Genomic DNA, 23276 nt, shown 5'->3' on the forward strand with positions numbered 1-23276 from the left:
AGACAATTCGGGGAGAATTTATCATTGTTTTTTATCTTTATTTCGGTGTACATTTTTCCTAGTTTTTTTTTTTACCGTAGCATGTGCCGTTTTGCACAAAAATTTAACACATTTTAAACATCCCTCAAGTGATTTTTGGAAAACTATCATTTTTCACTGGTTTTGCATGCAGCGGTCAGTGGTGTAGTTTGAATTTTGTGAAAATTCAATTGCAAAAATACAATGCAAAATTTGCAAATCTACACCTCCTCAATCAGAGCTCTAAAAAAGAGGCTTTCGTACACATTTCTTAATCTTACATCCTTCTTTAGGCTAAGTTTCCACTTTTCAATACATTTCCCTCAACTCTGCAAAATTCAATGCAAAAAAAAAAAAAACATGGAAAAAAGCAACTACACCCAAGGATCAATAATAAATTCCCAAATTCCCAGTATCATCATTGTGGAGCTTTATCTTTTTCTGTGGTCCTGACTTTCCTCTAGGTTGCCTTGGTTATCCTACTTCCAAACAAGACAGGAGCAATCTGCTCCTAGATCAGTGTTTTACAACTAGGGTGCCCCCAGCTGTTTCAAAACTACAACTCCCAGCATGCCCGGACAGCCAACGGCTGTCCCGGCATGCTGTGAGATGTAGTTTTGCAACAGCTGGAGGCACACTGGTTGGGAAACGCTGTCCTTGATATACGGGGTCATTACAACAAATATGACTGCCCTTTAGTCACCTATTTAAGGCTATAACCAGACTCGACTTTTGCTCGATGTTTTTATGGCCTGAAATAAACAACACAAAAAACTGTATCCTAATTTTTCTCCTCCGTGATGCAGTTTTTGTGTGTGTGTGTTTTTTTTAAACAGTGTGCAATCATATAGGTGTTTTTTTTGGGCATGTTTTCCTTTTTGGCATTTTTCTCATATGACTCAATGATTTCTGTTGAATTCGCTAGAGAAAACACCAACAAACATTCACACATGGCGTTATTTTTTATTAAGCATGCTGCGATTTTTGGAAAACTGCCCAAAAACTTCACAAAATGGTGAGGATAGTTACTTTATGAGGGAAACTTTAGTACTCTATAGGGGCATTACTGATACTGTAGGAAGGCATCGCTGACACTGTGTCTCTGGTACTCTAGGGCATCAGTGGGTACATATGAAATCATTTCTGGCACACTATGCGGACATCTCTGGCATTGTATGAGAGTGTGTCTGGCACTGTATGAAGACATCACTGGTACTATATTGGAGCACCTTTGGCATACTATGAGAACATCTCATCTGTATGAAGGCCTCACTGGCACTGTATGAGGGCATCTCTAGCTCTGTATGAGGGCATCTCTAGCTCTGTATGAGGGTATCTCTGGCACTGTATGAGGGCATCTCTAGCTCTGTATGAGGGTATCTCTGGCACTGTATGAGGGCATCTCTAGCTCTGTATGAGGGTATCTCTGGCACTGTATGAGGGCATCTCTAGCACTATATTGGAGCATCTCTTGCACTCTATAAGGGCGTCTCTAGCACTGTATGAAGGCATCACTGGCACTGTATGAGGGCATCACTGGCACTGTATAAGGGCATTGCTGACACTGTATAAGGGCATCTCTAGCACTATTTTGGAGCATCTCTTGCACTCTATGAGGGCATCTCTAGCTCTGTATGAGGGTATCTCTGGCACTGTGTGAGGGAATCTCTGGCACTGTATAAGGGCATTGCTGACACTGTATGAGGGCATCTCTAGCACTATATTGGAGCATCTCTTGTACTCTATAAGGGCGTCTCTAGCACTGTATGAAGGCATCACTGGCACTGTATGAGGGCATCTCTGGCACTGTATAAGGGCATTGCTGACACTGTATAAGGGCATCTCTAGCATCTCTGGCACTATATTGGAGCATCTCTTGCACTCTATGAGGGTATCATAGAGTGCAAGAGATGCTCCAATATAGAGGCACCACACACTGCCAGAGGACTATATTGAAGCATCTCTCACAGTGTGTGGTGCCTCTCTGGCACTATGTGTTTCTTCATGTCGTGCACTGGCAGAATCTCTGGCACTATATGTCAGCGACTCTAGCATTGTATGAGAGCATTTCTGCTACTTTATGGAGCATGTCCGGTACTACCAGCACCTCTGGCATACTATGAGAACATCTCTTGCCCTCTATGAGGGCATCTATAGCTGCAGTCTTCCCAGTTTTTCTATGAATATACCTAATTTACTATGTGAGAAATATCTGCATTTCGCCTCCTCTACCATAGAAGTTAAAAGAGAAACCGACAGATGCCTTTATATAAAAAGATCCCTCTGTTGACAGGGTTGTGTTTCTCCTTTTCAGATATGTTAGTAATAAATTGCGCCGCTATTATCATTGTGCCTCACACCGCACCATGAATCATACACCGGAACCATGGCATTCTGGATAGCAAACACCGGTTACTTTCTTTACAGCTGATGACAAACAACGTATTTAATTCTGTAGAATAATTAGTGTAATAGGTTTTAGGTTGATGAGAATAATTTCTGAAATGTGTATTATATATAGACACACATAGCCATTGTTGTGACTCACTAGGGTCGTGGTTATTACTGCATGAGATGTTTATATATTTGAGTTTGGTTTAATATACTGTACAAATTGAGTCATATATATATATATATATATATATATATATATATATATGGTTTAATATACTGTACAAAGTGAGTCATATATATATATATATATATATATATATATATATATATGGTTTAATATACTGTACAAAGTGAGTCATATATATATATATATATATATATATATATATATATTCCACTGTAAGATACATCACAAGGTCGGCATTTACTCACCTGGATGACTTGGCTCTGACTCAAGTTTCTGCTAACATTATATCAATTAGTATACAGAATTTTAAGAGCTAGAAAAACAATGCGGCAAACACAAGGTGACTTCCCCTTTAAAGGAGAACGACATATGAATTGCAGAGTCCCCTGCTGTCTCCTCCCTTACCCAGAATTACTCTAAATTATTAGCTGAAGTCCTTACTTTTTATTCACAATCCACAGCAGGGCCTCCAGATGCCAACTTGATCCACTGGAGACTGAAAATGTTGGTACCATAAAGTCACCATATGGGCCCTTAATATATGGTAAAATAATGTATTGCAATGCGCAAGCCTCAAAATTTTGCAAATTATTTCTGCTCGTCAAGTGGGTGGAAATTCGGGTTATGAATAAAAATTCTTGGAGTTTTTTTTAAACTTTTTTATGCGAACATATCCTAAAGAATGGCGTGTAAACTTTATTCTGTGGGTCAGTACAATTACTGTCATATTGAATTTAGGAATTTTTTATGCTTTACTACTATTTCACAATAATCACACTTATAAAAGTGTTTTTGTGTCCTCCCCTTATTCTGAGAGTCATATATATATTTATTTTTTTTTCTGTCAAAGAAAGGGTTAATATTTCAAGAATGTAATATTTAAAGAATGTAATATAAAAATCTACTAAGGGGGGGGGAAGTAACAGGATTTTCTAAAAACCCCACACTTTTTAACAGATTCACCACACCTCAAGGCAGTTGGGTTTTCAAGTTCAGTAATTCACTATTTTTCTGGTGGGTTTTTAAATACAACTGTTGGGTTTTCAGGAGAATGTCAGGAACACGCCCCTAATTATGCAAACCACACCCCTTTAGTCAGGTTAAAAAAATATTTTGAGTAATTGGAAAACTGTCGGGTTTTCACCAGTAAAATGTGTCGCACAAAGTGTCGCAGAGAACATGCGACACAATTTGTGCTGCATAACCTGATAAAAAGAGTCTGGATCATGTTAGTAAATCAGGGCCATAGAGTATATATCTATCTATGTATATTTATTTATATATTTATACACAATTTGTATATTTGTATCATCATTATTATGAGCAGTGTTGTTTATGATAGTTAGATTCACCTGCTATTCATCTTTACTGCAGAAAGATGGCGCTCTATCAGAATGGAATCACACATTGCTGAGGGCATTTAAAGTGCGTTGCGTAGCAACCATGCGAGAAAGTGAAAAGGAGCGGAGGGAACATTTAAGAGCAAAAAAAGTACACATTTATAGAAAGGAGGAAAGAGCTTTGAATAATGTTTCCTGGCTTGTGAGATAAGGTTATCAGATGAGCTGCAAAAAAAACGGAGACATCTCTGTGAATGGAGCTGACTGCAAAATATTAATGGGATAGGAACTCACAGAATGACTTGTACTGTAGCGATTACATTTTCTGGAGTGTCTGTGTATATATAGGACTAATATGACTGAGGTTTCATGTTTCATTTTATACTCTATGTAGAGGGGCATATTTATAACTCCTGTTGGCACCCTAGGCACTTGGATGGATTACCCCCCCCCCCCCCATAAGGGTGATTTCACATGCAGATCTACCCAAATACGCAGTTTAATGACCAGCTGCAAATCTGCAGGAAGAATTTGCAGAAGTTATGGCTCATTTGTGTTCGTTCAAAATTATGATTTTTTCTCTCCAGGCCACATCATGGCAGCAGCAGCTACATCAAAAGTATTTATCTTTATATATATATATATATATATATATATATATATATATATATATATATATATACAGTGATCCCTCAACTTACAATGGCCTTAACATACAACAGTTTCAACATACAATGTTCTTTTCTGGACCATTGTAAGTTGAAACCAGACTCAACATACAATGCTACGGACAGTCCAGATCTGTGAAACGTGTCAATGGCTGGAAGAACTGACCAATCAGAATGGGCATTCACTGGCTGGTGTCTGGTAGCGCCCCCTACAGTACAGGGAGGTATGACTTGTTCTGTACTCTTTACCTGTACCAGGGTTAGCTGCTCCTTTGGACACCAGATGAGGGCGACTCCATGTTACTTTTTTTAAGACACTGTGTACAGGACCCTGAAGAAGCTCCTGTCCTCTACATAGACCAGAGTTTCCCAAGCAGGGTGCCCCCAGATGTTGCAAAACTACAACTACCAGCATGCCTGGACAGCCTTTGGCTGTCCGGGCATGCTGGGAGATGTAGTTTTGCTGCAGCTGGAGGCTCCCTACTTGGGAAACACTGACATAGACAGTGATTTACAGCTCCCAGCACATCTTTCTTACTTTCATATGTAAGGACTTGCTTTATCTATATTAGTTATCAACTTATTTTTCTTTAATCCTCACTTTTTCGTATTTTTGGATGACATTTTGGTGCCTTTAGAACCAATTACCAGGTTTCCATAGAGTTATGGTCTCAACATACAATGGTTTCAACATACAATGGTCATCCCAGAACCAATTAATATTGTAACTTGAGGGACCACTGTGTGTGTATATATATATATATATATATATATATATATATATATATATATATATACATAGAGAGAGAGAGAATCCAAAAAACAGCGGCACTCCAATAACGCAAAAAAATGGTGTTTATTACACTCAAACGTGAGGCGACATTTCGGCTAGCTCACCCAGCCATTTTCAAGCGGGGTGAGCTAGCCGAAACGTTGCCTCACGTTTGAGTGTAATAAACACCACTTTTTCACGTTATTGGAGTGCCGCTGTTTTTGGGATTTTCTCTACTACTGGGGGTCCTGACCTGGATCGGACACAGCAGGCACCTATACACTTTTTGTTCAGGTGTGCAGCCTTTTTGGATGAGCTAATAGTTTATTACACTATTTTGGATAATAAAAATACTAAAATGCCAAGACTGCTGCAGTTTGTTATAAGAGTGGGACCCTGTTCACAACTTATTGTATCAAACAATATAAAGTCAATAAAAAAACAATAGTGCTGAATTGGACTTGTGTAAGTCCAGTTCAGCGCTATTGTTTTTTATTGACTTTACGAGATTTAGATATATATATTTTTTGCTTACTGAAGTGCTGCCCTAGACACAGGCCCACGGGTGTCTAATGGTAAATACGGCCCTGTATACGTAGATGGTTTTCATACCATATAGAAAATGAATAACGAGGGAGCCCTAAATATTGACTTACTGCTTACGCAGGGTATTTCACGCTGCACAAAATCTGCTGCTGTAAATACGCTGTGTAATCCCCAATCATTATACACACAGGACTTTCTGGCAACAGCCATGTGTGTGCAGTGAATTTTGGAGGCAGGGCTGTGCGCCGGAGTGACTGTGACGCGTAGCCCCGCCTCCAAAACTCGCTGCACATGTAGGGCTGCTTCCTGATAGCCCTGTGTGTATGGGGATCGGGGATTATGCAGCGTATGTGCAGCTGCAGCAGCAGATTTTGCGCGCCGTGAAATACGTTGTGTAAGTGGAACATGGGACCGTACCCTCAAGATGGTGTACACTCTTGCAATCCTTATTGTATTGCTCTAATGCACCAGAAAGGAAAACATACAAACAAGTTTTGTTTAACGATCACTAACTGTTTTGTGCATACAGCTTCTATGCCCACTTCTTGCCATGTGGTGCATATATGAAAAATGTAGATACTTATTGTATGTTGGGATTCAAAAGGCTGAAATGATTAATATATATACAAGATTTTGAAATTCAAAGCCGCAAGTATTCTGATTTATTCTACATTTGACCCTATCAGTGAATTGTTGGCTTTTATATTTCATTTTCACGTAATTTTGATCCATCATCGACCAACCTGTGAGGTGATGCGTGTCACAGATGGCAGTGATTCCCGCAGAGATCTCCATTATGAACATATCTCATTCCAAAGTGGTAATTTGGCAGATAACTCTACTTGCTCTTGTCTTGTGACTCTGCTAGAAATTGATCATCAGTGGTCCTGACCATAAATGACTTAAAATGTCAAATGACCATAAACCTTCCTCGGCAATGTATATGCGGTAGTCTGTCCCCGCCGTTCGTGGAAGTCACAGCCACTGGATTGCCTTTTAACAACAACAAAGTGTTCTCTGCATCCAGAAACAATAAGAAAAAAGCAATAGTCCTGCACTTCATGAAGAAACTAATTTATTGCAAATCCAATACAATATATGTGCAGTATAAAATGAGTAAATGATAGGTAAAACAAACAGATCAACACATTTCCGACGGCACTTGCCCTTAGTCATAAGCAGATCATGACTAAGGGCTATTTTAGCTGTAAACATGTTGATCTGTCTTATACCTAATGTCTACCTATTTATGCTGCATGTATTTTTGTATTGGCATTTTAATGGATTTACCATAAATTGGAGCTTTTTAGTGGAATGCTGGACCCTTTTTTATTTTTATTTCTGCTATAGAGAATTTAGGACCTTAGCATCGAGGCAGGTGTGCGTATAGCCTCTTTTCGTTTCTTGTATGGAGTTTTATTACTCTGTATGACACCCAGCCTACCTTTCTGGCTCTGTTTCTGCCTGTTTCTTTGTACCATGTTCCTTTTTTAGTGTACGATTTGGCCTGATTGATTACGAACCTGGCAGGCCATCCTACCTTTTTGTCTGTCTATGACAATGCTAGCAATTCTGCAGCCTCTGCTCCCTGGCTACTCTCTCCCTGTTCTTTAAAGGGGTGTAAAACGTTTTTTTTTCTTTTTCTTTTAAATCAACCGGTGCAAGAAAATTGAACACATTTGTAAATTACTTCTATAAAAAAATCTTAATCCTTCCAATACTTATTAGTAGCTGTATACTACAGAGGAAATTCTTTTCTTTTGAGATTTATTTTCTGTCAGGACCACAGTGCTCTCTGCTGACACCTCTGTCTATTTTAGGAACTGTCCAGAGCAGCATATTTTTGCTATGGGATTTTCAAATTTACTACTCATTTAACTTCTTGATAGAGAAAAAACAAAGAGACCAAGGCTCAGAGAAGCAGGGAGTTCCGGATAAGAAAGAGACCAATTAATTTATAGCAGACTTACTTAGATTGTGGGGGGGGGGGGAAGCATGTAGTCCAATTCCCCCCCTCCAGGTTCGCCTGTATTGTATTGGTCAATCTGACATAACTTGGTTACCTAATATAATCCAAACAAGAAAAACAGACCACACACTATTGTAGAGAGCACACCAATAATTTATAAGAATTCCATAATTTTATTAAGTACAAAAAAGGGAAAAAGGCACATATAAATTTAATACATGTACAAAATGGTGAACAAAGCTCTAAAACCAATTAAAAAGGCTCATTGAGAGCCACAACACAGTCCTAGCCAGGGGCCATGAACCCCCTCGGCTAGTAAGCCACCGTCCTGAAATATACAATGAACATATGACATATACCATCCGTGTCACAATAAATAGACAGCACTATGTACAGGTAGGAAGGTATGATGCAATAGAATAGTCTAGCAGAATCAAATCATCAAATATCAACTGAATGTATACAAGATAGAAAACCCTGACCATACAAACATCCTACCAGTACATACAACCTGATTGTGGACATATAGAGGTGACCGGCATGGGAAGAATCAAACAAATAGAACAGGACGGTGCCACGGAGCCCCACGCGTTCCGTCGCTACTCAGCGATTTCCTCAGGGGTCGCCGAGTAGCGACGGAACGCGTGGGGCTCCGTGGCACCGTCCTGTTCTATTTCTTTGAGTCTTCCCATGCCGGTCACCTCTATATGTCCACAATCAGGTTGTATGTACTGGTAGGATGTTTGTATGGTCAGGGTTTTCTATCTTGTATACATTCAGTTGATATTTGATGATTTGATTCTGCTAGACTATTCTATTGCATCATACCTTCCTACCTGTACATAGTGCTGTCTATTTATTGTGACATGGATGGTATATGTCATATGTTCATTGTATATTCCAGGACGGTGGCTTACTAGCCGAGGGGGTTCATGGCCCCTGGCTAGGACTGTGTTGTGGCTCTCAATTAGCCTTTTTAATTGGTTTTAGAGCTTTGTTCACCATTTCGTACATGTATTAAATTTATATGTGCCTTTTTCCCTATTTTGTACTTAATAAAATTATGGAATTCTTATAAATTATTGGTGTGCTCTCTACAATAGTGTGTGGTCTGTTTTTCTTGTTTGGATTATATTGCTTCTTTGCACACTTGTAGAGCACCCATGTTATGTATTGGATAGATTGAGACCCCCATTATCCACTATAACTTGGTTACCATCCAATTTTAAAAATAAAAAATGCTCTAAATCTCCTCACTAGTCATGCTACTCACTAGTTTGTACAAATTCTTTCCTTGCCTTTTGTCCCTTTGTTCTGCTGCTCACTCATTCTGACATCCACTGCTCAGGAAGGGGCAGGGCAGAGGCAAGCACTGAGCCCTCCCTCACTCGCCATGCATTCACTTCCTCCCTGAGTCTGCTTTGCTGTGCTGGGTCTCTTCATCCAATCATTGCAGGCTGCTCTGTAACCCTTTCCTCTCTGTATTCATGCTGCAGTCTGATAGGACAAGAGTGAGCACAGAGGAGTATTAGTCCCGCCCTCACTTCCTGGATTTTGCCCATGCCTGTGCTTCAGCTGGGACAAAGATGATGCTGCAGGATTATGTTCTGGATAGTATGGAGAGCCCTAGTGATCTTTTATATTTTATAAACCATGATGTCTATAAAAAGTAGATAATTTTCTTATGAAGTATGTTTTGCCAAGATGTACAACATATAAAACGTTTTTGAATCTAACAGAGCCCATCCCAACTTAATAGAATTGTCATGAAATTTCCAAAGTGACATAAAGTGTCGGGTTGCCATATGCTGAATGATGGAAAAGTCCATTTTTATGGTGGATTTTTATCTTCATGCACCACAATTGTCACATGCGACAAATTTGTGACAAAAAATCCAGACAAAGGCGCCACATTAGTAAATGACTAAGGAAAACATGACGCACATAAAAGAAACCCCACAAAATCAAAACCCGACCCTCTTAGTCGGGTTTTGATTTGGTGAGGTAAATGAGGGCCATTGTATGTGGGAACGGGCGTATTTCCTATAAGCATGTTCATTATTTGAGTCTGTAAGTAAGAAATAACAAATATAATAATAAAATGCAACCATAAAATGGAAACAAAAAGGGCCGTAAAATATGTGAAATAACCTGAAACAATTTTTTTTTTATAAACTAAACATTTGTATTTTTTACAGCTACAAATGTGTGTAAACATGGACAAAATCTCTGCCTTTATGTTAAAAATAATGCCTTCCCCCATACTTGATATTTTTTCATATTTCACCCTGATCTGAGGAAGGGAGGGATCCTCCCGAAACGAGCCATCTCTAGGTACCAGGATGCTTTAGGACAACCTGTACCTGCTGCATAAGCTGCCATGAGTGGTGCCAGCATTCTGGTGGACTGGCCTATGGGAGTGATTTCTATATTAATAATATACAGTGGTCCCTCAAGTTACAATATTAATTGGTTCCAGGACGACCATTGTATGTTGAAATCATTGTATGTTGAGACCATAACTCTATGGGAACCTCGTAATTGGTTGTAAAGGTAACAAAATGTCATCAAAAAAATAGGAAAAAGTGAGGATTAAAGGAAAATAAGTAGATAACTAATCTAGATAAAGCAGATCCTTACATATAAAAGTAAGAAAGATCTGCTGGGAGCTGTAAATCACTGTATGTCAGCGTTTCCCAAGCAGGGAGCCTCCAGCTGTTGCAAAACTACAACTCCCAGCATGCCCGGACAGCCTTCGGCTGTCCGGGCATGCTGGGAGTTGTAGTTTTGCAACAGCTGGGGGCACCCTGCTTGGGAAACACTGGTCTATGTAGAGGACAGGAGCTTCTTCGGGGTCCTGTACAGAACACGCAATGTCCTAAAAAAGTTACATGGAGCCGCCCTCACCTGGTGTCCAAAAGGAGCAGCTAACCCTGGACACCAACCAGACACCAGTCAGTGCATACACTTCAGTAATACAGGTAAAGAGTACAGAACATGTAATACCTCCCTGTACTGTTGGGGGCGCAACCAGACACCAATCAGTGCATACACTTCAGTAATACAGGTAAAGAGTACAGAACATGTAATACCTCCCTGTACTGTAGGGGGCGCAACCAGACACCAGTCAGTGCATACACTTCAGTAAGACAGGGGTTTTTACCAATGAATGCCCATTTTGATTGGTCAGTTCTTCCAGTGATTGACCCGTTTCACAGATCTGCACTGTCTTTACATTGTATGTTGAGTCTGGTTTCAACTTACGATGGTCAAGAAAAGACAATTGTATGTTGAAACTATTGTATGTTGAGGCCATTGTAAGTTGAGGGATCACTGTATTAGGGAATTATTGCCCTTTATTGTAGGATTTAGATAAAATGCTGAGCAGCTGATGCGGGTCCTGTAGTCACATGTAGTGCCCGCTCCCTCCCCATCTCTGCTCATCCTCTGTGCTGACATCAGACTGTAGTGGATATGCTTCCTCCTCCTGCTGCTGTCCCTCTGGGCTTGTGCTCTGCTGTCTGCACTCCACATTCTGCCGCTGACATTGCTTGCTGTTTGCTATAGAAGCAACCGCTGCTAATTCTACATCTGGGAAGGTCGTACAGCAGGGAGGGAAAGTGAGAACAAAATTGGGCTGTAACACTTCCAGTCTGCGCCTGTAATCTACTGAGAGGAAAGCCTCAGCCAATGCCCAGCACACTGGAGAAGGCAATGATCTGCAATGAAGTTCCTGCTTTGGAGACTCAGTAGCACCAGGAAAGATGCCAGTAGGGCAGTGCCCTGTTGCCCCAGTGTGCCACTAGATCCTGCCCTTGGCTGACAAGGTAAGAAATAAGAATCCATTCGCCTTTCCCACCTCTCTGCCTTCTCCGGTGATTTGTGATGCTGTGAACAGACGCAGCTTTTCCTCACAATTAACTGTTGCTGCTGCTGCTTTTATATCAGAACATAGCGATGGATGGGAAGAGTAGCAGGAAGGAAGATGAAAACAATGGTTATATCCCACAACAGAGATGGGAGGCCAAAGACTGAGGGTACAGGGTACTGTGCGAATACCCATTGGGAAGAACATAGTGGGAAGAGTGCAAGGACAGTGGGGTTTGTGCGAATGACTGTGGGGAACAGGATAGTGGGGTTGTGGGAATCACTATGGGAAGAGGATAGTGGGGAATGGTGCGAAAGACCTTGGTGAATAGGATACTGGAGGTTTTTAGAAAGACCTTGGGAAAGGGGATAACAGGGATGTACGAATGTCTATGGGGAAGGGGATAGTGGGGGTTATGGGAATGACTGTAGGGAAGGGGATTGTGTGGGTTGTGGAAATGACCAGAATTAAGGGGATAGTGGGGCTTGTACAAATAATTATAGGTAAGGTGAAAATGGGGCCTGTGCAAATACTTGGGGAAAGGGGAGATTGGGGGCTGTGTGAAGGACTATTATGAAGGGGATACTGGGGGGTGACACAAATACTGTGGGAAAGGTGAAAGATCATGGGGTCTATTGGGGGGGGGGGGGGTACAAATGATCCAGGGTTATAATGGAGATTTTAAGATGTTTACACATCAATTTATACAACTTTAAAGTAGGTTGTTGTACAAATGACCATGGGATCACAAATAATTGGGGTTGTACAATGGCCATGGAGTAGACTAAGAGGCGGCAAACAGTTTATGCAACTTCAGATGAGCAATTAAATGTTGGAAATAATGGGGGTGTAGACATAACCAAGGGGTAAGGTGGAGGATTTATGAATGATGATGGAGCTGCATGAGGGTCCTGTCATCAACCAGGGGGGGGTCTATTGGAGTTGAATGAATGACCATAGGGTTTAGTGGCGGCCTCCCAAGGGATGATGGGTTATAGTGTGGGGTTTAGCAAATAGACTGCGGGGTATAATGGGGATTATAGAAATGATCACAACATACTGAGGGGGCAAAACAAATTACAATGGGGTGTACTGGGGGTTGTAGTAATCAGTATGTGGTATCATTTCTACAAGGATGACCAGGAGCTCTACCTAGTTATAGTGAGGAATGTGCAAATGAGCATAGGGTATAATGGGAAGCATAAAATGGAGGCAGGGTCTAACCATTCGATATAGTGGGGGTTGGCTATTGACCATAGTATATAGGAATGACCAATGGAGTATATGTGAATGGCCATGTGGTATAGTGTGGAGTATATGTGAATAACCATCAGGTATATTAGAGTATACATAAATGACCATGGAATATAGTAGGGTATATATGACTGACCATCGGGTATAGTAGAGTATATATGAATGACCATGTGGTATAGTGGGGTATATATGAATGACCATGTGGTATAATTGGGTATATATGAATGACCATCGGGTATAGTAGAGTATATATGAATGACCATCGGGTATAGTGCGGTATATATGAATGACCATATCGTATAGTTGGGTATATATGAATGACCATGTGGTATAGTGGGGTATATATGAATCACCATGTGGTATAGTGGGGTATATATGAATGACCATGTGGTATAATTGGGTATATATGAATGACCATCGGGTATAGTAGAGTATATATGAATGACCATGTGGTATAGTGCGGTATATATGAATGACCATATCGTATAGTTGGGTATATATGAATGACCATGTGGTATAGTGGGGTATATATGAATCACCATGTGGTATAGTGCGATATATATGAATGACCATAGGGTATAGTAGAGTATATATGAATGACCATGTGGTATAGTGGGGTATATATGAATGAGAATGTGGTATAGTGGGGTATATGTGAATGACCATGTGGTATAGTGGGGTATATATGAATGACCATAGGGTATAGTGCGGTATATATGAATGACCATAGGGTATAGTAGAGTATATATCAATGACCATGTGGTATAGTGGGGTATATATGAATGACCATAGGGTATAGAGGGGTATATATGAATGACCATGTGGTATAGTAGAGTATATATGAATGGCCATAGGGTATAGTGGGGTATATGTGAATGACCATGTGGTATAGTGGGGTATATGTGAATGACCATGTGGTATAGTGGGGTATATGTGAATGACCATGTGGTATAGTAGAGTATATATGAATGACCATGTGGTATATTAGAGTATATATGAATGACCATGTGGTATAGTGGAGTATATATGAATGACCATGTGGTATATTAGAGTATATATGAATGACCATGTGGTATATTAGAGTATATATGAATGACCATGTGGTATATTAGAGTATATATGAATGACCATGTGGTATATTAGAGTATATATGAATGACCATGTGGTATAGTGGGGTATATATAATCGATCATAGGGTTTAGTTGCATATATATTAATGACCATGGGGTATACTGAGTATATATAATTGATTGACCATTGGATATAGTGGAGGTTGCTCAACCAGGGGGTATAGTTGGGATTAGTCCTATCGCCATCGGTATAATAAGGTATATTTGGGGTTGTAGTAATGACCATAGTGTATAATGGAGGTTGTACTTATGACCATGGAGTATATTGAATTTGTAGTTATGGCCATAGGATATGATGTAGGGTAGAGGGGCCAGAGGATCATCATAGAAATGCTGCACTTTATCTGTCACACAGTGGATTCTGGCGGTGACTGAGACCCTATTGACTTATAATGGGTTCCATCGGCATCTGTGGTTTTGATCGGAAGGGGATTGCTGCGTTCTGTGCTATTTCTCCTGACAAATATAACTGAGCCTCCAGCAGAAGTGTGAACACAGCCTAAAGCTACTCTCACGTCTGCTCTGTGACAGTCCATCTGGCTTTACATCACTTCTGACGCCAGGAATAGAAAAGTAATCACCACATTGTATGATGTATCCATCAAAGTCATGAACAGAACCTAATATAGCCCCTGTATCTATCATAGCAGCCTGTGTGTGCTGGGACTTCTAGTCCACCTCCTTATGGAAACACTTTATAGAGGCCAGCGTTTGTTATCCAGACAGAAATCTCTTCCATCTCTTTATACAATGAATCTATTTTCTGAGTTAATAGCTGATTGTTCGAGTGTTTGCAGGGAGTCCTGACTGATCGGATGAAGAGGATTGGCGGATTGCTGTTCCTTTCTCATAAGACATTTCTGAATTCCATCGGGAAATCAGGACAATGTGTTTGTCTGGCTAGTCACAGAGCTATGTGATGCTCATTATTCGGGAAGCGTAATGGCGCTGTCACCATCACTGTGCCTCTCCCGCTCTAACACACAGATTAATGAAAAGTTAATGGAGCAAAGTGAAATCTCAAATGCATCCAGTGTTCTCTGTCTTTAAAGGGACAATCCAACCCCCTCCCCCTCCCCTTATGACCATATAAAAGCAAGAGACGACAGGTAATAGAACTTCAAGGTGATTTCTTATCTTTTTATAATTGATAGTAAATGGTGCATTATTTCTTATATTACACACCTCAGCTGCTGCGGAAACTCCTTCTAAAGGGGTACTCCGGTGGAAAACTATTTTTTTAAATCAACTGGTGCCAAAAAATTTAACAGTTTTGTACTTCTATAAAAAAAATCTTAATCCTTCCAATACTTATCAGCTGCTGTATGCTCCACAGGAAGTTATTTTCTTTTTAAATATCTTTTCTGTCTGACCACAGTGCTCTGTGCTGACACCTCTGTCCATGTCAGGAACTGTCCAGAGCAGGAAAGGTTTACTATGGGGATTTGCTTCTACTCTGGACAGTTCCTGACATGGATAGAGGTGTCAGCAGAGAGCACTGTGGTCAGACAGAAAAGAAAATCAAAAAGAAAAGAACTTCCTGTGTCGCATACAGCAGCTGATAAGTACTGGAAGGATTACGATTTTTTAATAGAAGTAATTTACGTATCTATTTAACTTTCTGGCACCAGTAGATTTAAAAAAAAAAAATTACACCAGAGTACCCCTTTAAGAGTAAATTGGAAATCAGTATCTATTACTGAGAGATATGCTGAACTGGATATTACATTGTCCTGTACCAGAGCTGTGTATTATGATGTTCTGCAGCAACTGAGGTGTGTTTTATGATTTCCTACAGCAGTTGAGGTGAATATTGTGATGTTCTGCACTTCAAGTGTGCATTATGATGTTCTGCAGTAGCCGAGATGTGTATTATGATGTTCTGCAGCCGCTGAGATCTGTATTATGATGTTCTGCAGTAGCCGAGATGTGTATTATGATGTTCTGCAGCAGATGAGACGTGTACTATGAAAGTCTGCATGGGCTGAAATATGTTTTATGATGTTCTGCAGCAGCTGAGGTGTGTACTATGATATTCTGCAGCAGCTACAGTGTATTCAATGATATTCTGCAGAAGCTGAGGTGTGTATTGTTATGTTCTGCAGCAGCTGAGGTATGTACTATGATATTCCACAGCACCTGAGGTGCGTATTATGATTTCCTGCAGCAGCTGATCTGTCAATTATGATGTTCTGCAGCAGCTGAGGTGTATATGATAATATTCTGCAGCAGCTGATTTGTGTATTATGATATTCTGCAGCAGCTGAGGTCTGTATTATGATGTTCTGCAGCAGCTTAGGTACATATAGTAATATTCTGCAGCAGCTGAGGTGTGCATTATGATGTTCTGCAGCAGCGGTGTACATGATAAAATTATGCAACAGCTGAGGTGTGCATTATGATGTTCTGCAGCAGCTAAGGTGTGCATTATGATATTTTACAGCAGCTAAAGTGTTTATGATAATATTCTGAAGCAGCTGAGGTGTGTATTATGATGTTGTGCAGCGGCTGAGGTATGTACTATGATATTCCACAGCACCTGAGGTGCGCATTATGATTTTCTGTATTCTGATGTGGACATTATGACGTTCTGCAGCAGCTGAGGTGTATACTACAATGTTCTACAGCAGCTGAGGTATGTACTACAATGTTCTGCAGCAGCTGAGGTATGTACTATGATATTCTTTAGCAGCTTAGGTGTGTATTATGAATTCCTGCAGCAGCTGAGGTGTGTATTGTGGTGTTCTGTAGCTGCTGAGGTGGCGTATAAGGTTTAGAAGCAGCTAAGGTATTATGAGGTTCTGCAGTAGCTGAGGTCTGTATTATAAACAGGATCTATGTAGCGCTACCTCTCTTTATAAAGCCACTGGTACTTACGTTACATAGAATTGGACAACATATTTTACCTGGACCTGTTACCTGTAGCTGAAAGCATAGCTTGCTGTTCGGAAATTCCACAATAAGGCTAGGATTTCACTGAGGTTTTTGTCTAAGTTTTTTTAGCCTAAAAACCGCCACTGACTTTCCCTGCGTTTTGGCGGGGTTTTTTTTTAGGCGTTTTTGCCCAAAATACCCAAGAGGAATTCTAGCCTTACTATGGCTTCCTAGTAATTTTTCATGGTGGTGGAAGGCACAGATGTCTGTGATAATAATGGGAGCGGAGATCTGCTGTGCACTGTCCTGGATCCAGGCTGAGACATAAATGATAAGACGTGAGCTCTTGGAGGTCCGGCAGCCTTTATTTCTGTCTGATGTGCACAGGGTGACAACCTCCTGGACACTGCGACATTGAGACAATCTCATCATAATAAGGCAACAATTCCTTCAACCTGGAGCGACAACAGGATGAAAAATGTCGGTGACTGCAGGTCGTCTGGTGTGAGAGCAGAAGAGAGATATCAATGACAGAGGAGGAAAGGGTGATAGTGGGATCACATTAATAACAGCTGATCATTGTCCAGACAATCTGTCTACAAGATGCCCTCAAAGATATGTGCCAGTGGCGATGATACGGGGTGAAAGATCACAAATAGTAGTATACCCATTTTACATAGAATAAATATCTGTATAAAAAGATAAGCTAAAGTATACATGTCATTACTTATATTGTACGAGGCCTGAGTTACATCATGTATCCTGTACATCCTCCAGAACTGTACTCACTATTCTGCTGGTGAGGTCACTGTTTACATACATTGCATTACTTATCCTGTACTGATCCTGAGTTATATCCTGTATTATACTCCAGAGCTGTACTCACTATTCTGCTGGTGAGGTCACTGTGTACATACATAACATTAGTTATCCTGTTCTGATCCTGAGTTCTATCCTGTATTATAGCCCAGAGCTGTACTCACTATTCTGCTGGTGAGATCACTGTGTACATGCATTACATTACTTATCCTGTACTGATCCTGAGTTATATCTTGTATTATACTCCAGAGCTGTACTCACTATTCTGCTGGTGAGGTCACTGTGTACATACATTACATTACTTATCCTGTACTGATCCTGAGTTATATCCTGTATTATACTCCAGAGCTGTACTCACTATTCTGCTGGTTGAGATCACTGTGTACATACATTACATTACTTATCCTGTACTGATCCTGAGTTATATCCTGTATTATACTCCAGAGCTGTACTCACTATTCTGCTGGTGAGGTCACTTTGTACATACATTACTTTACTTATCCTGTACTGATCCTGAGTTATATCCTGTATTATAATCAAGAGCTGTATTCACTATTCTGCTGGTGAGGTCACTGTGTACATACATTACATTACTTATCCTTTACTGATCCTGAGTTATATCCTGTATTATAGCCCAGAGCTGTAGTCACTACTCTGCTGGTGGGGTCACTGTGTATATACATTACATTACTTATCCTGTACTGATCCTGAGTTATATCCTGTATTATACTCCAGAGCTGTACTCACTATTCTGCTGGTGAGATCACTGTGTACATACATTACATTACTTATCCTGTTCTGATCCTGAGTTCTATCCTGTATTATAGCCCAGAGCTGTACTCACTATTCTGCTGGTGAGATCACTGTGTACATGCATTACATTACTTATCCTGTACTGATCCTGAGTTATATCTTGTATTATACTCCAGAGCTGTACTCACTATTCTGCTGGTGAGGTCACTGTGTACATACATTACATTACTTATCCTGTACTGATCCTGAGTTATATCCTGTATTATACTCCAGAGCTGTACTCACTATTCTGCTGGTTGAGATCACTGTGTACATACATTACATTACTTATCCTGTACTGATCCTGAGTTATATCATGTATTATACTCCAGAGCTGTACTCACTATTCTGCTGGTGAGGTCACTTTGTACATACATTACTTTACTTATCCTGTACTGATCCTGAGTTATATCCTGTATTATAATCAAGAGCTGTATTCACTATTCTGCTGGTGAGGTCACTGTGTACATACATTACATTACTTATCCTTTACTGATCCTGAGTTATATCCTGTATTATAGCCCAGAGCTGTAGTCACTACTCTGCTGGTGGGGTCACTGTGTATATACATTACATTACTTATCCTGTACTGATCCTGAGTTATATCCTGTATTATACTCCAGAGCTGTACTCACTATTCTGCTGGTGAGATCACTGTGTACATACATTACATTACTTATCCTGTACTGATCCTGAGTTATATCCTGTATTATACTCCAGAGCTGTACTCACTATTCTGCTGGTGAGATCACTGTGTACATACATTACATTACTTATCCTGTACTGATCCTGAGTTATATCCTGTATTATAATCCAGAGCTGTACTCACTATTCTGCTGGTGGAGTCACTGTGTACATTACATTACTTTTCAGGATAAGTTTATATAGGGTAGTAGTGGCATTGAGAGGAATATTATCCTTAGCAAGTGACCCCCATGTCTGTGGCCAGTGTTAGACCCTCCGGGACAAATAGGAACAGATATAGAGAAGACAGAAGATTTGCACTGTTTTCCAATTATTATATCTCATAAATCTAATGTGTTTTTTTCATTTCTTGACAAGCAGGGTCCCCCAAAGTACAAACTTACATTGGGACATCCTGCTGCAACCTTCATTAAGTAGTGGTGCCCTATGAATTCCTGCTTTGTAAGGAGCATATATAGGATGCAACAGAACAGGATCAATCCTATACTTTCTGTTGATTTTGCAGCATATAGTAAATTCCTCATCACTCAAAGGCACTTCCCATCAGCTACATACAAAGAATACAATAATTCCATGACAATACATGGTCAGCTCCCTCCTTGGTATTTGTGAACACTTTTTAGTAGAGCGAATTATAAAATGTATCTAATGTCTTACAAAAGTACATAAGACAGAGACAGATACTAAAAAGTAATTACACACTAATGGGATCCATTAGGTAGCACAGTAAAAATTAGCAGAGACAATTCATTACAACACGACTATAGTTATCAAAGAACACGGATTTCATCAGTGCTGAAGATGCTGAAGGAGTTCCAGTTTTTCAAAGCAATTAGTGATATATATGAACTTTTATACACGTTGGTATGAAATAGATAGATAGATAACTACTCCAAAAAAGTCATAGCACACCCAAACAGCAGGTGCAAAAAACTGAGCTTTATTGGCCCATGTAGTACGACGTTTCGATTGTATCACACCATCTTTATCAAGCATGCTTGATAAAGATGGTGTGATACCAGTTTTTTGCACCTTATGCTGTTTGGGTGTGCTGCGACATTTTTGGAGTAGTTATGGATAGACAAGGTCTGTGACTGGGACCACAGTCATCGCTTGCACCCCTATCTACTCTTTGTGACCTGTTGAGGTTGTGCTGCCTATCTTGCATTTGTAGATAGATAGATAGATATGGGGATTCCATCACATCTAGATGACTACTGTATGTGATGGAATAACAGATAGATAGACAGACAGATAGATAGATAGATAGATAGATATTAGATAGCTTTCCAAGAAAAGGTAGGTACATCCCCTTGATGTCTGCATTGTGATAAAATGTGGTCTGATTGTCTTCAAAGTTACAATAATAGACAAACAGTAAACTTTCACATTGTAGCTAAACTAATAACACATACAGTTGTACCGTTCATGGCTTTTACTGAGCCCCAAAAAGGGCAGCCACTACTTAAGGTGATGGGTGATGCAAGAAGACAATGAACAGAAGTACACAGGTAAATGTTGAAAATGGCAAAGCACCTCACCTCAACTCTTTGGAGATGCTGTGGCCTGACCTGTAAGGTGCATTCACACCACGCTTTTGCAATACAGTTCCCGTATCAGGTTTTTGATGAAAAACGGATTCCTGAAAACTGTACTAAACTGTATCAAAACGTGTGTACAAATTTCAACCCGTATACGGTTTGAAAAATGATGTCCGGTTGCATCAGTTTTTTAAGAAAAAAACGTATACTTTTTTAACTTTTCACTCCATTTTGAATAAAGTTTCATTTGTTTGATAGAAATTCCAAGAAAAAAAACTGTGCAAAGTCAAAAAACGTATGGTGAAAACCGGATGGAACCACACGCACATATGGTTCTGTACGGTTCCCATTGACTCCCATGTTAAAAAAAAGTATACGGTTTAATACAGTTTTTCACCCGGACCAAAAACCGTGGTAGGTTATGGTTTTGGGTACAGGAAAAAAAAAACTGACAAAACCGTAAAGGATGCATAACGGACACAACCTGATGCATCTTTTGGCATACGGTTTTCAATGGAAAGTCAATGCATACGGTTTTCAATATGGTTCCGTACGGTTTTCACATTGAAAACGTATACGGGAACTGAAAAAACGTGGTGTGAATGCACTAAGTTTCCACTTGGTTCTTTTTCTGGCAGTTTTTGAGCCAAAGCCAGAAATGTATTCAAAAGGAATAGAACATATAAAAGAAGGACTTATGCTTCTCCTCCATTATGGATCCACTTCTGACTTTGGCTCAAAAACTGCAGTGATAGTTTTCCAAAAACTGCCAGAAAAAAAGCCAAGTGGAAACATAGCTTAAGAGGCGCTGCATACAAAGCATCTCAGAAATACTGTTGTACTAAAACTGGTAGGAATGGTCCAAAAATTCTACTTTAACATTGTGAAAATCTTATTTGTAGCTACAGAAAACACTAGGTTTCAAAAGGGGGTCTACAGGCCCTTTATGGCTCCCCTGCGGCCCGTCTGAAGATCAACGGCTCTCTTTCTGACTCTTTTTCCATACACAACGGCACTCGCCAGGGCTGCCCTCTTTCCCTTCTGCTGTATGTCCTGGTGATGGAACATCTTCTTGCCGGCATCAGAGCTGACCCCAATATCCAGGGGCTATCGATTGGAGACCGAGAATACAAGTGTTCGGCTTTTGCCGATGATCTTCTGGTCTATCTCTCGAACCCTCCTTACCTAATCTTATGACTCTTATTCGAGAATTTGGTGCCTGGTCCAACTTCAAAATTAATCTTTCCAAATCAGAAGCCCTTAATGTGTCATTACCGGGACATATAGTAGACTCTCTCTGATCTGCCTTTCCTTTTGCTTGGCCCTCCCGAGGTATTACATATCTAGGAATGAAACTGCCCTCTGACTTGTCCCACCTGTTTTCCCTTAACTTTTCTCCTCTTCTTGCACAATTCAAAACGGATCTGGCCGCCTGGGATAAACAGGAATTCTCCTGGTTTGGGAGAATTAGTATCTTAAAGATGAACCTTCTACCCAGGTTGTTATATCTTCTGCAAACTATACCCATCCATCTCCCCGCCTCCTTTTGGCGTGCCATACAACGCTGCTTCGGATTGTTCGTCTGGTCATCGACACAACCCCGCTTGAACCGTCTTCTCATTTCCAGGCCTAAACTGTCTGGGGGAGCAGGTCTACTGGACTGCCGTTTATATTTCTTAGCATGTGTGCATGCTCGGGTCCTTGACTGGTCGCACAATTCCGAATCCAAGCTCTGGGTCCGCCTGGCCTAGGACCTATGCCCCAAGGCTTTACCTACCCTCCCCTAGACCTGGTCCCCAGTCCAACTGGCCGCCTTCCCCACGTCCTATTCCACTCGTCACACTTTGGCTTCCTTATACTCTGTAGGTGGGAATGGTAGTTTAGTTGACCGAACAGGCCCCCTCCTTCCTATAACTGACCACCCTGACTTCCCGCCAGGAGCCTCAGCGGCTGGCCCCTTTTTTGTTGCCACTCGGTCTGCCCCTCTACGCTTTTGGCATGTGCGGACTGTGCGCCAGTTGAAACCCTTGGAAGTCCTGTTGGAGGATCGCCGTTCCTCAGCCAGGGCCCCCTTTGCCTATATGCAGCTGCGCCATTTCTATTCCTCTATTCCCGCTCATTTTGCCCTAGACAGGGATTTGCAACCTTTTGAACGCCTGTGCCTTGCCTCGTTGTACCCTCGCCACTCCATCTCCATTCTCTATGACCACTTGTTATCCCTGTGCTCACATGCTGTACCTAACTATTGCACCGCTTGGGAGACAGAATTGGGTGTTACATTTTCCCCTGAGGCCTGGGCCAAATGCTACTTTCTGACCCACAAAGCAGTGGTGGCCACTAAAGCACAGGAAACGTTACAAAATTCTCACCCGCTGGTACCGTGTACCGGCGGTGCTTCA

General features: G+C 40.7%; 1 protein-coding gene across 3 annotated transcripts in view; it reads left to right on the forward strand.

Annotated features, from left to right (window-relative positions):
• OSBPL5 (oxysterol binding protein like 5) overlaps positions 1–23276 on the forward strand; it is a 146071-nt gene that overhangs the window by 20477 nt on the left and 102318 nt on the right. The window contains exon 1 of one of the 3 annotated variants that reach the window (XM_056527851.1): positions 11353–11721. The exons of the other annotated variants lie outside the window; for them this stretch is intronic. The gene's annotated coding sequence lies outside the window, so the exon portion shown is untranslated. Of the gene's footprint in view, positions 1–11352; positions 11722–23276 lie in introns of those variants that run through there. 3 annotated transcript variants of the gene reach the window in all.

The sequence above is a fragment of the Hyla sarda genome, chromosome 6, assembly GCF_029499605.1.
Source record: "Hyla sarda isolate aHylSar1 chromosome 6, aHylSar1.hap1, whole genome shotgun sequence".
NCBI lineage: Eukaryota > Metazoa > Chordata > Amphibia > Anura > Hylidae > Hyla > Hyla sarda.